Source organism: Centruroides vittatus, unplaced genomic scaffold (assembly GCF_030686945.1).
Source record: "Centruroides vittatus isolate TY-2023 unplaced genomic scaffold, ASM3068694v2 contig_824, whole genome shotgun sequence".
NCBI lineage: Eukaryota > Metazoa > Arthropoda > Arachnida > Scorpiones > Buthidae > Centruroides > Centruroides vittatus.
Genome location: NW_027122537.1, coordinates 679082 through 691409, shown reverse-complemented (window position 1 = coordinate 691409; position 12328 = coordinate 679082). Strand labels below are relative to the sequence as shown.

The following is a 12328-nucleotide window of genomic DNA, read 5'->3' as shown; positions in this document are numbered from 1 at the left end:
CAAATCTTACAAGTCTAATATTTATATATACGTTGATTTAAATAAATATCTAACGATTATCTGTAATCAGTTCGAATGATAAAATTTTAAATTAAAAAAAAACAACTCGAGTAAAATTTCTTTAAAAAAATCTAAGAAAAAAAATCAATTCAGAAACATTATTTATTTATTTAGCATAAATATATAATTAATTTACATTTTGAATATAAATAATTAAATAATTAATTACAGTAAATTTACTATTACTTATTGTAAATGTAGATTATTAATGTTTACAAAGCAAGTCCTTGATATTCTTTAGTAAATATAAAAGAAAAATGATCTCTTAACATATTATAAAAGAACAATATAAAAATGTCCTGTATCAATTTCGGATTAACTCCGATAAAAGATATGAAATGTTCTCGCTGATCGAGCGTAATTTGTTTTTTAATATCAAATCGAGTAATTCCAACCGCAAGTTGTCGAATGTCTGCGTTAATCTGCGTCATATTCATCGAATGAAAATTGAATACGTGACAAATGCCATGTCTCTAGATTAAAAATAACTATCGCAAAAGCAGCAATTCTTTCTAAAAATTAAATAAATAATTTCTATTAAAATATGCAAAAATGATTTATTATATACCACTCAAAGAGTCGTGTATTCGCTATATTATATTAAATGGAAGGACTTTTAGTAAATAATTTTTATGCGTTAATATAGATTTATTTCTATTCCAACAACAGATAGCGCCACATTTATTTTTTATTTGGCATATATTTATTTGGTTTGTCGAATATAAAACGTAGTTTAAACATCTTTGAAAATTTTAAAGTTTATTTATAAGAGATATTGGATACAATAACTTGCAATTTTATAAAAATATTTATTATAATATTTCCCGGAATAATAATAACGAAGCCATTGTGCTGGATCTTGAATGTGTATCATTCCGCCACCGTAGCTAATCAAATTCTTTGAAAACGTAACGTTTGAATTTATCGAAAGAATTCAAATATTACGTCATATGACGCTTGCGATGCTTTTTTATTTTTTTAAAAATAAACTTAAATTTCTTACAAAAGTACAAAATTTCAAATAAATTTTAACAGTTTAAACATACCTTATAATTATCTATTATATGTTCTATGTATATTACGTTCTACTTCGTAATGAACACGGAACTATTTTCCTTGGCGTATTTAGACTGTCGTCTCCATTTTTATTCTAGGAAAGACTATAGAATATTTTATTTATTTTATTTGAAACGAACAGAAACTAAACATGACTATTATTAGTCTTTAAAAAAACTGAATATAATAAATATTTTGAAATTTATTCAGTTAAAATTTGAGCATAATTTATTTATTTATTTATATTCTTTCTGAATTAACATAATGATTTTGATTCAGATTTAATTAATATACTTTGTATATTACAATTTTAAAAATGTAAAAAATATATTTTAAACATTAAAATTTTATATTATTTTAAATGTTTTTATTATTAAGATTAGTTATATAATGTAATTTATGATAAATATTTCATTAAAAAAAAATTATTCAAATGTTAATGTGATAAAAGGTTTACTATAAGTATAAAAAATTCATTAAACTATCGATTAAAATGTTTATCTATAATATTTTTTGTATTATTATAATAAATATTTAAAAACATTTAAAAATTTGTATCCTCATTTCTTGTGAAAATTTATTATTCACAGTATTTATTTATTGTATAAAATTCTAAGTTTAAATTAAATGAATTTTAAATTTAAAATCATTTAATTAATAGATAATAATATTAATTTAATCACTCTCAAATATAGCTAAAATTTACATAGTAAATAAATATATAATTATGTTTTATTACTGATTATTTTAAAAAAGTAAGCAATAATGAAACTTAATGATAGTAAATAATGTTAAACGATAATAAAATAATTAATTAATTAAAACCTAATTGTTTATTATTTTTTATTTTATAATTTACTATTTATTTATTTTTTTTAAATAATTACTTTAAATTGTAATAAAACATTTCAAAATTAATTATCATAAATATGGAATTATTTCATTTCTTTATAACTTTTCAGTCTTTTATCTATTATAAATAAATATAGAACAAATAATTTATTACAAAAAGTTATGAAAACTTTCAAAATAACGAAGTATGTACAGTACATAAAACATAAAATTAATTTCCGAATAGCCGACATTTTATCATTATTAATTAGACCCTCTCCGCCCTGTGGGCACCAAGAGGGCCTTTGGCATCCGGCCAGGCCCACAATGAGAAGGCCAGTGGTGAGATACGAGGCCTAACATCCGAGAAGGACCATCCTAAAAAGTAGGAATTTTTGAAGTTGTCCTCGGTTTATCGCCCTCCCGAATTCGATCAGACCGGTAGATTGACACCTTAAAGGCCTTAATTATGACAATTTATTTAAATAATTATAGTAAAATATAAATAAAATTTAAAAAAATCAAACATATTTTTCTTTATTTTCATAATTTTAATGTCTCATCGATGATTATGAATATACTTCTCTATAAAATGATGTTTATATAAATTGCTTTTAAGTAGGAAGCTGATGTCCGAGTTTAAGTAATTATAATTAAGATTAAATTTATAATAGCGATATTAATATACAGTAAACAATATAAAATAATTTAAAAAATCTCTAGTTAAAGATATATTTTCTTCATATTTTAAAAGAATGTTTAAACATAAAGCTGTGTTTATTGTGAATGATCTTTGGAAGGCAAATTTTAGATTTGTTATCCCGTTTGTATTGATCATAAGATTTAGTTTTGAAATAAATAAGATAAAAATTATTTTAAATCGAATTTTCTTATTGATAAACTGGCAATGATAATACATGAATACACAATTTTTAATATAATATTAAGCATAATTAATTTGTTAAAAAATACCAAATATCATATGCATAAGCATTAATTTTGTTGTAATTCTTTAATAAAAAGACATTTTCGAAAATTGTCTGAAACTGTAAATATTTATCAATAAATATTAATTATACAAAATTCGCACACTGTTTTTAAATGTAAAATTATTCATATTTATTCGTAAATATTTACAATTCAAATAAACTATCTTCGAACGTTGTTTGAAAAAAATTCAAAAAATTTTTAAAAAATTACAAAGAAACTTAATTTTCATTAGATATATTTGAGTATTTTTTCAACGAATTAATCAAATATATAAAAAAAATCATCTGGATTTAAATGCTTATAACTATTTATGAGAATGATTAATTGCTTTTATGATGAACTTATTGTAATAAATGGAATTTTGAGTACATTTAGAAATTGTCCGTCTGTATGTGAGTCATTGGCTCCTGTTGAGTTCTTAGAATTATTTTCTGAAAATTTTGCCAACAATTTGAAGACGTATTCGCGTGTCAAATTTTAAAAATAGTAACTTTGTTTCCGTGATTTTATTATATCGTGTTTCCTTGATTATATTAGTAATTCCAAAATTAAAATAAGTCATTTGTTCTTTTCTTATCTACAAAAAATGATGAATGTCATTTATTTAATATTAATATCGATAAGTATATTATTATCTCTAAGGTCCACTCTTAATGAAAGAATGATTATAATAATAGGACTATTTATTATCTACAGATAAAATTCTTTCGATTAAAGGATTGATCAATAATACTTGAATCATTGACACACGAGATGATACGTTGATTACGAAGGTAGGAAAGCGAATTTTTTAAAAATTAGTCTTTGTTTTAAAATGAATACGTGCGAAGATAATATATACATTTTAAAATGATTCTTTGTTTGTATCTAACCAGAAATATCACGATTATTCAGTTTGATTGTTTGCCAAACACGAAAGGAATGCCAGTGTATGATGAATATAATGAATTTACAACAGAGAAAGAAAAAAAGACAGTTCTATTTCAAAGAAATATATTTTCTTATATATAAAAAAATCATACACGGGATTAAATTGCTAGAGAATAAACGATCGTATCAAAATTGGAAGACATTTATAAATAAATGCATTTCTTTTTTTCTTTTTTTTTGCAGCTGTCACATTATTTCAACTTGGTGGATTAAATCCTGTATAGCTGGACAATATAGCTTTTAGCTATCATTTTGGCAGATGGATAAAATAAGTACAAATGGATCAAAATAAATAGTTACAAATATAAATATATTTTTATACGTTAAACTTCTTTATCATCTTCGCGCCGATTCCGGTAAAGCGTAATTGAGAAATTCCATACACCATTCTTTAATTCCTAGTTTTTCCTTACAGCAAAACGTATTGACCACAACTGATTTAGTTACTTTCGAACAACTCTCACAGTCGTCTCTCAAGTTACTGTCCAGTAAACACTTATCTGGTCCTTCCGCCTTCAAGGCTAGCTCGACTAATTTCTGTAAATTCTCGAACTTTGTCGGATCTACGACAGGATTAGATTTAACCGAAATGGTTGCCAAGAAAAAGCAGACCAAAAAGATAATCAAGCGTTGGGTCATCGTGTCTAAAACCAAATAAAAGAACTAATTATTCTTTTAATACAAGTATTTTTAATAAATAAAAATATGTCTTAATTATTACGAAGATTCCGGAATTAATACTAGCGACTTACCTGAAGTTATCGGCGTTGTGAAGTTTTTCGACAGCCCTAGAAACTCCCTTTTTATCTTCTGCTTCGATATATCTTCGTCTACGTCGTCTACCCAAGTTTGACGTCACGTCCAATCGTCTGTCGTGAAAGACCGGATAAAGGGGTGACGCTAACGGGACGTTCTCCTCGATTCACAAATTTGAACATGGCATTTAGTGAAATTTTCTCGTTGGATGCTCCTTCTTATTTGGAATTCGGAAAATTTACTCTTCCGCTTTTTGGTATAAACATTCTTTTGACATTGACCCAATTCGATTCTTTTCTACTCCGAGTGAAGATTGCGTCCACGTGCTTGACACAATTACTTTTGGAAACTGCACCTGAACCCGATTTATTAAAAAAAAAATATATAAAACTTTTCTATCTTATCACCGAATTTTTATAATATATTCGCATTCTCGAGATTTGTATATATTAATTCAATGGCCTTTAAATTATTCGAGTGTCAATGACAATAGCAATACGTCTGCTTAGTAATTTCTCGATTCTCTTAAACTGCCCTTATCTCTCACTTATGACATCATTTTATCATTTTTAAGCGCGTCAATTATTTCCGCGAAATAGTATTGTTCTCTCTCTTTTAGCAGTTGACCCTACTAACAATTTTAATACCGCCAGGCTAATTATTTATCTAATATGGACGTATTTATTTTATTTACTTTCATTACAAACGAACAAATTTAATTTTAGCGATCGTATTACTATAAATGAGACTGTTTTATATTTAATTTTATTATTCTTCCTAAATTAGTCTCCGGATCTGGCTGTGACGAACCAGATTCCAATTTTAGAATCTGAATAATTAAGTAGAAGTTTCTGACGTCGACGATTTGCAAATTTTTGGGATTTTTTTCCCTTTGCAACTTTCCCTATCAGAAAATATAAATATATTTTGCTCATCCCGATTTTATTAATTTAAAATATGTTTGTATATACTTTCTCACTTGTAACACTATAGACTATATAGAGTGACCTTGCCCTAATTACCGTATTCATAATCATCCCCAGACCAATCCCTATTTATTTTCACAAGGTTATTTCTGATTCTTATCTCTAGAGTTGCAATTGCTCCAAAGCAATTTTATATTTGAGTAGAAATTGAAAGTTAAAATTATCTCTCTCTCTCTCTCTCTCTCTCTCTCTCTCTTTTTTAATCATTAATTTTGTCTCTCTGTTGAAAGTTTTATAACACATACCGTTGTCTGTTTATACAATTATTATCATTTTATTGCATTTACTTTATCGTTAATATGCAATTAAAATCATTAACCTTTTAATATTCTAATAATTTATATTAAAAAAGAATTAATTTAAAACAATAAATGATTTTAATTAATTCAAATTTTAAAAAACTAACCTAATTTTTTAAATAAATTTTTTTAAGATAAGGAACAGACATTGACATTAAGATATATCGTTGTGAACTCTGCACTTTTAAGCAAACAAGTAAACAGGCGTCCTGTTCATAATCAGGAATAATTAGAATTTTGGACTAAAGTCGATTATACCTTATTACATAGCAACAGATTTTTGCAAATAAAGAGGTTTTTTTTGATAATGAAAATTTACCTTAATCAATTCCATGAAATGTGTTGTTAATACGAATCTAAATTTAAACACTAAAAATTACATTGCTTCAATTTAGTTTTCCTGTTTTATTTTTATTTCATTTTTTTAAAAAATTTAATTAATAACTTTTACCGTGAATAAATTAACTAATATTATTCTTTCATATAATAATTAATATTAATATTTAATAAAAAATTATTTAGTTAATTAATTTTAAATAATTTACATTCTTATTTGTAATGTTAATTTTTATTTTTTTCTCTCTCTTTTTTTTTTTTTAATTTTTACTAAATAGAAATGTGTTATTTTCGAGAAAAATATATTTAGTTAGTTAATAGAACTATGTGTCGTTTCGTAACATCCGCAAAACGTATATTATACCAGGACGTCGACCGAAGAAATGAGAAGAGATCAGCGAGAGCTGATTCCGGATCCGTATTATGTTTTAAAAAGTAGAACAATATACTAAATTAGTGGCATTCCCTCTTCCAAATCTTAAAAAGTTTTGTTATTTTAGTATCGTGTTTTATAAATATTCTGTATTTATAAATGCGATAATCACAATAATATATAGATGTGTAGTGTGCTCCGAATTGTTATGCCGGATTTGTAGTGGCAGATTATCCTCTGCGTAATTGTCCATCACGTGCAAGAAGTTATGAAGTTCTCAAAAGAAGTACGGCCATACTCTCCTAACGCACCTTCTCTATATAAATGTTAATATTTTTTGAAGTACTCTGTTTATTAAATAGTTCGAGCCATTTTTATAGAAAGGATATTATATCAGGTATTATAAATTACATTTAATATATATATATTGTTTAATATAAGGAAGACAATTGATATTGATATAGATTTCATTTTACCATAACTTTAATGAGTAAAAATTATTTTTCTCAAACAAAATTAAATTACAGAATATAATTTTCTTTTTTGCGCAATGGTACAGTACATAAAACCAGATAAAGCAGCTGAAAAACGAACATTTTTAGCATAGTCATAGCATATTATTTAATAAATTAGTATTAATAAATATGATTATATTGTCAAGAAATTATTGGATGTAATCGAAATAATTAGACAAAAGGAAATTCCAGAAATGTTTTGCACCAATTTCTAGCCTTGTTCTTGTTTTCGCAACAATACGAAAAAGCTACGTCGCTTTTCGTAAATTTTGCGCATCTCTCGCACAAGTCCCAGACGATATCACCCGAAATGCAATCTGCTAAAGATCTTCTGGCCATTTTCATGTTTGTCCAATCTATATTCAGGCCTTCGGCATAACCGATCAGAGCCATCATTATCAGCAACAAGCTTAACTTAAAGAAGATCTAAAAGTACAAAATAAAAATAAATAAAATTATATACACAAATTTTAATTTACGTTATTTACTATTTTTACTACGTAATTATATTTTAATCTATTGTATAACATTTTTTAAAATCTCCTGTAATTAAAGTAACTGATTTACTTTTAGTATTAACCTTTGATGATGATTTATGTGTAATTTTTATTATTCGAAATTATCAAAATGTAAAATTTTACTTTTAAAAAACTCTATTTTATGGCTAGTTTTTGTAGTATTTTGATAGAATAGGTCGTTGGCCTTTCTTCCTTTTTCGATAGAGTTGGCAATGATTCTTTCCAATAATTGCAGAACGCCTTCGATTCATTGCCAACTTTTTGCCAGGGGGAAAAATTGCCGAAAATATTTGGCCCATTTTGAAATCGCATCCGTTTGATAATATATTTTAAAATAAGAAATATTATCCATTTTTAAATTGTAAACTGTATCTTAAATTTGCTCTAAAAGAAAAAAATCTATTGCAAAATTTGGCTTAGAAACAGTTATCGAAACTAAACAAAATTAATCTTGCAATTTAAGATGACAGTCTATATTAAATAGAGGATGTTTATTAATTAAACTCGTAGAGCAATAAACGATTACACAATTTTTTAAGTTCTTTTTAAAAAGAATTTTGAGAATCATATGTTAACAAAATTCATCTTACATTTTCAGTACGAAACTAACGATAATCTTTATATAAATAATTTTCAGGGATTCGTGCCCTATTATACAAATATTGTATAATTTATAAAACGTTCTACCATTGCTATAAAGATTTACAGATATTTCTGAAAGTTTTCTGACATACATTTCTTACCTAAAGAACGGATATTAAATTACTTAAACAAATGTGAAGTGAAAGAGTACGTTCGATAACCTTTGACGTGATCAGTTCGATCTTCAATAACACAGAAGTGATTAGCACAACATCATAATGATGTTTCTCTTTCGTTTGGGTCCAATTAAGCTCCCACATCAGTTCCTAATGAGAATGTAGTTGACGTTGGTGAAGTATTATTGTCGTCTCATAGCTAAGAATGTAGGACAGTCACACTTGAGAATGAAAGAAAAGAAACTCTTCCAATAAGATCTCACTAAATTGACATTCGATAAATTATGGAAACTACTTTCCGTGATATAATGTGCTGTACAAGATTTATACAGCATTATTATTATTTTTTATTATGATTTTATAAAATATATTTTTTACATTTTTGAACACGTTCTGTGTTTAATGATTGTGCTACATAGTTTATTGAATTTAAAATCTTTGGATTAAAATGAATACTGTCAATTTAAAATATTAACCCAATTAAAAAGGGGGTTTATAACATTCCATAAATTTTAAACTATTTTAAAGTCATTCAATATTTTTCAAAACAAATATTGCAAAATTTTTAAGCGATGAAAAATATTACAGAAAGTTTTTTTTAAAAAGTAATTACAGAATATATTTACAGAAAGTTTGTCAATAATTAGGCAAATTTTTGATTTGGCTTGATAGGAAAGGCAAAATGATCTGCCAAGAGAACATGCCTCCCGGGAGGACTTTCTATGGGGCACTAGCCTCTATTAGTTGTTTTAGTTGTCTATTAGTGGCCCCTTTTAGTTGTTAAACACACGAAGAAACCAAAAAAACTCCACTTTTTAGCCAAACCGTTAAGGCGCGAACACGCGACAAAGTTACCAGTTCGGTGGTTCGCAAATTTTTGGAAGAATTTTGTTTAAATATTTTCTGAAGAAAATATGAACAAACAAGAATTTCCTCTGAAAGAAATCAAGTGTTTTCGTAATAGTTTCTGGAGATAAAGACTTGTTAAATATTACCGAGTATAATGCGCTTTAAAATTATTATTATTTCAACATCCGCATCAGTTTACATAAACTACATGATGTTTCTCAAATTTTTTTTCTGTGCCCTGCAATTACGATGGGTGGATAAATAAACTTTGGAAACGGCAATAAACATTATTTTCTTATCCAATAAAAAAATAAACTATAATAGTAGCCTACTAAGTATTCATAGACTATACTGAATTTCATTTAAGAGCATTTATTGATTGTATATAGAATTTATACGCTATAAATGTAATACATTGATGTATTTTAGAATTTTACATACTCGTTCCCTTGTGAAGTTCTATGAACCGGATCTGGGAATTAATCTCGATCGAATTATGACAAGAGCATCAAACTATTACTCAGTACACGCTCAATGGTAAAATTGTAAATTATAAAAGCCGTAATTTACGAATCTTTACAATTTACACACACATGGTTACATTTTAAAATAATATGAATGCAAAATGCTTCATATTTTCTCAAACTCGCAGTCAAACTTTGATTTTAAATCGTTAAATTGTGAAAATGACTTAAAATTAGAGTCGTATGACCAGGATTTGATCCCGGGTCCTCAAATGCGGTATGCCAACACCTTGACCATCATCCGGCCGACTACTTAGTACGTAAAAAAATAATAATAATCGCGTATCGAAAAATATCTTTAAGTTAGAGCTTAAAGGCCGTTTTAACTATAACTAGTATTAAAGGTTTAATTTCATATCATTTTTATAATAAAAAATATATAGAATCTCAAAATTTTTTGTTATTGAAAAAGCTATATTAACAAAATTAAAATTTTTTAAATTAAAAGGATAACAATTTGATAGAGATTAATTATTGTGTCTACGAAAAGATTACTGCTGCCATCTGTAATTCAATATATCAATTAATTTAAAATTATAAATATTCAATCGTAGCAATGCTTCCATCTAGTGGAAACTGATGAAATTTTTTTTGGGGGGTATACTTTATACCAGTGATTCTCAAAGTGGGGGTCGTGAAAAATATTTGGGGGTCGCTGAAAAATTGATGCCAGATCAATTTTTTCAAATATTTTATAAATTTACTATGGATTCATGTTTAGAAATAATAGAAATAAAAAATATATAAAAATAATATAAATATTTAAATACGAGCCTAACCCCCTCCCTCCGGGATGTTTTTTGACACATACTTATTCTTCGGGGGTCCTTTGAAATTTTTAAATGCAGAAGGGGGGTCGCGGTCCAAAAAGTTTGAGAAACACTGCTTTATACGAAAACTGATATATTTTAAATCGACTTAATACAAAAATTACTTTTCAGTTAAGTCTTTTATTTTTATTAATAAAATTTTTTAATTTCATATAAGTTATAACAACATACGCAGTTTTAATGAAAATGAAAATATGAAAAATACAAATAAACAATTTTTTTTTAAATAAGTAGGTTAAGAAACAGTTTTTAAAATAGATTAAATAGTGTTAAAATAAAGAATATTTAATTTAAACAATAAATATACAAGAACTCTGTTTTTAAAAATAATATAATAAATCAAAATAACTAATGCAACAAAATATTATTTTATTTTATAATATTCGTTACGTTAAATTTATCAAAATATACTTATTATTATATCATCATTTTTATCCATCTAATTGTCACAGATAAATTTAATTAAATGTATTTTAACTGAAGAATTTCACAATAAACACGAATATTAAATAGTAAAAACTAATAATACTCAGAATATATTTTTGTTTATAAAAGTTTTATAGTTGAGTCACTATTTTTGTTTATTAAAAATTACTCATCAATATGTTTTCTAAATTACCTGTTCCTATAAAAATAATAATATTTAATGCGTAATCTTGTACAAAACACGAGAAAATTGAATATATTAATCCATAAAAGTTTGTTCTTCAATTTATCAGGGTTTGTAAAATTGTTTTAGAAATAATTTAGGAACAGGAATAATGGATTGTTTCGATAAACTTATTTCCTTACATTATATTATTTATTTTGAATTTTCACACGTACAAATTAAATAAGGTACAGAAAATATCTCGATAACGTTTATTTTTCTATATTAAATGAGTCTTCATGTCGCAAAGATCAGTTTCGTTTAAAAATTTCTTATGATTTAATATAATAATATAATATAAATTTAAGAAAATTCCTGTTAAGTTTACCCGAAGATCTCATTAAAAAATTTTGTCAATTAAAAAAAAATATATGTTAAAAAAATAAAATAAAATAAAGACAACTCACTTTATACGCCATCTGTCGCTTTCTCAATAAACTAATTTTACACGGCATCTTATATGCACTTCACGAGAAAACGCTATTGGATAAAAGAGGTTCCGCCCACCTTGAATGACTCATATCACAATTAAAAGATTTACAGAATTATTAAATTTATTTCTAATTAGGAATCATACGTAATATCACAGTTCAATTAATACTTCTTTTACACAAAAACATCAATAAAGGAAATTAATTTATCGGAATAGTTATTGAATTTATTAAAAAGTCAACATAACTGTTTTACTTTTCTTCTTCCATTTATGCGAGAATAACGGGCACAACACCGTATTGTTTGACTATGTCAAGAAGCAATACGTTTCACTCATGTAAACTGAATATTTATAATGGTTTTAGATCTCGTTTCTACATTAATCAAGTATTAGCCTATATAATATTTCAAATATCGTGTTGAAAGTGTCGACATCCCTTTCAATTCAAGGCAGAATGTCAAACTTTTAAAGTTAAAATACCGAATTTAATCAGAAATGTAATTTAGAACTTTGAATAGTTTTCGTAGTAAACCTCGTCACGCATAATTCTCTCTAAATTTGGAAAACTGGATGAAATAAACAAGCACCAATCACTTTTAGCGATTTCAATATAACATTGATTTTATAAAAGAAAA

At 25.8% G+C, this 12328-nt stretch overlaps 1 long non-coding RNA gene across 1 annotated transcript; it reads right to left on the bottom strand.

Moving 5' to 3' along the window:
* Positions 1–3913: 3913 nt before the first annotated feature.
* Positions 3914–4892, bottom strand: LOC136982410 (uncharacterized). Its single transcript, XR_010881888.1, has 2 exons — positions 4620–4892; positions 3914–4511 (listed from the first exon to the last, which is right to left on the bottom strand). It is a non-coding gene; the product is annotated as an uncharacterized lncRNA (long non-coding RNA).
* Between the last annotated feature and the right edge of the window lie 7436 nt (positions 4893–12328).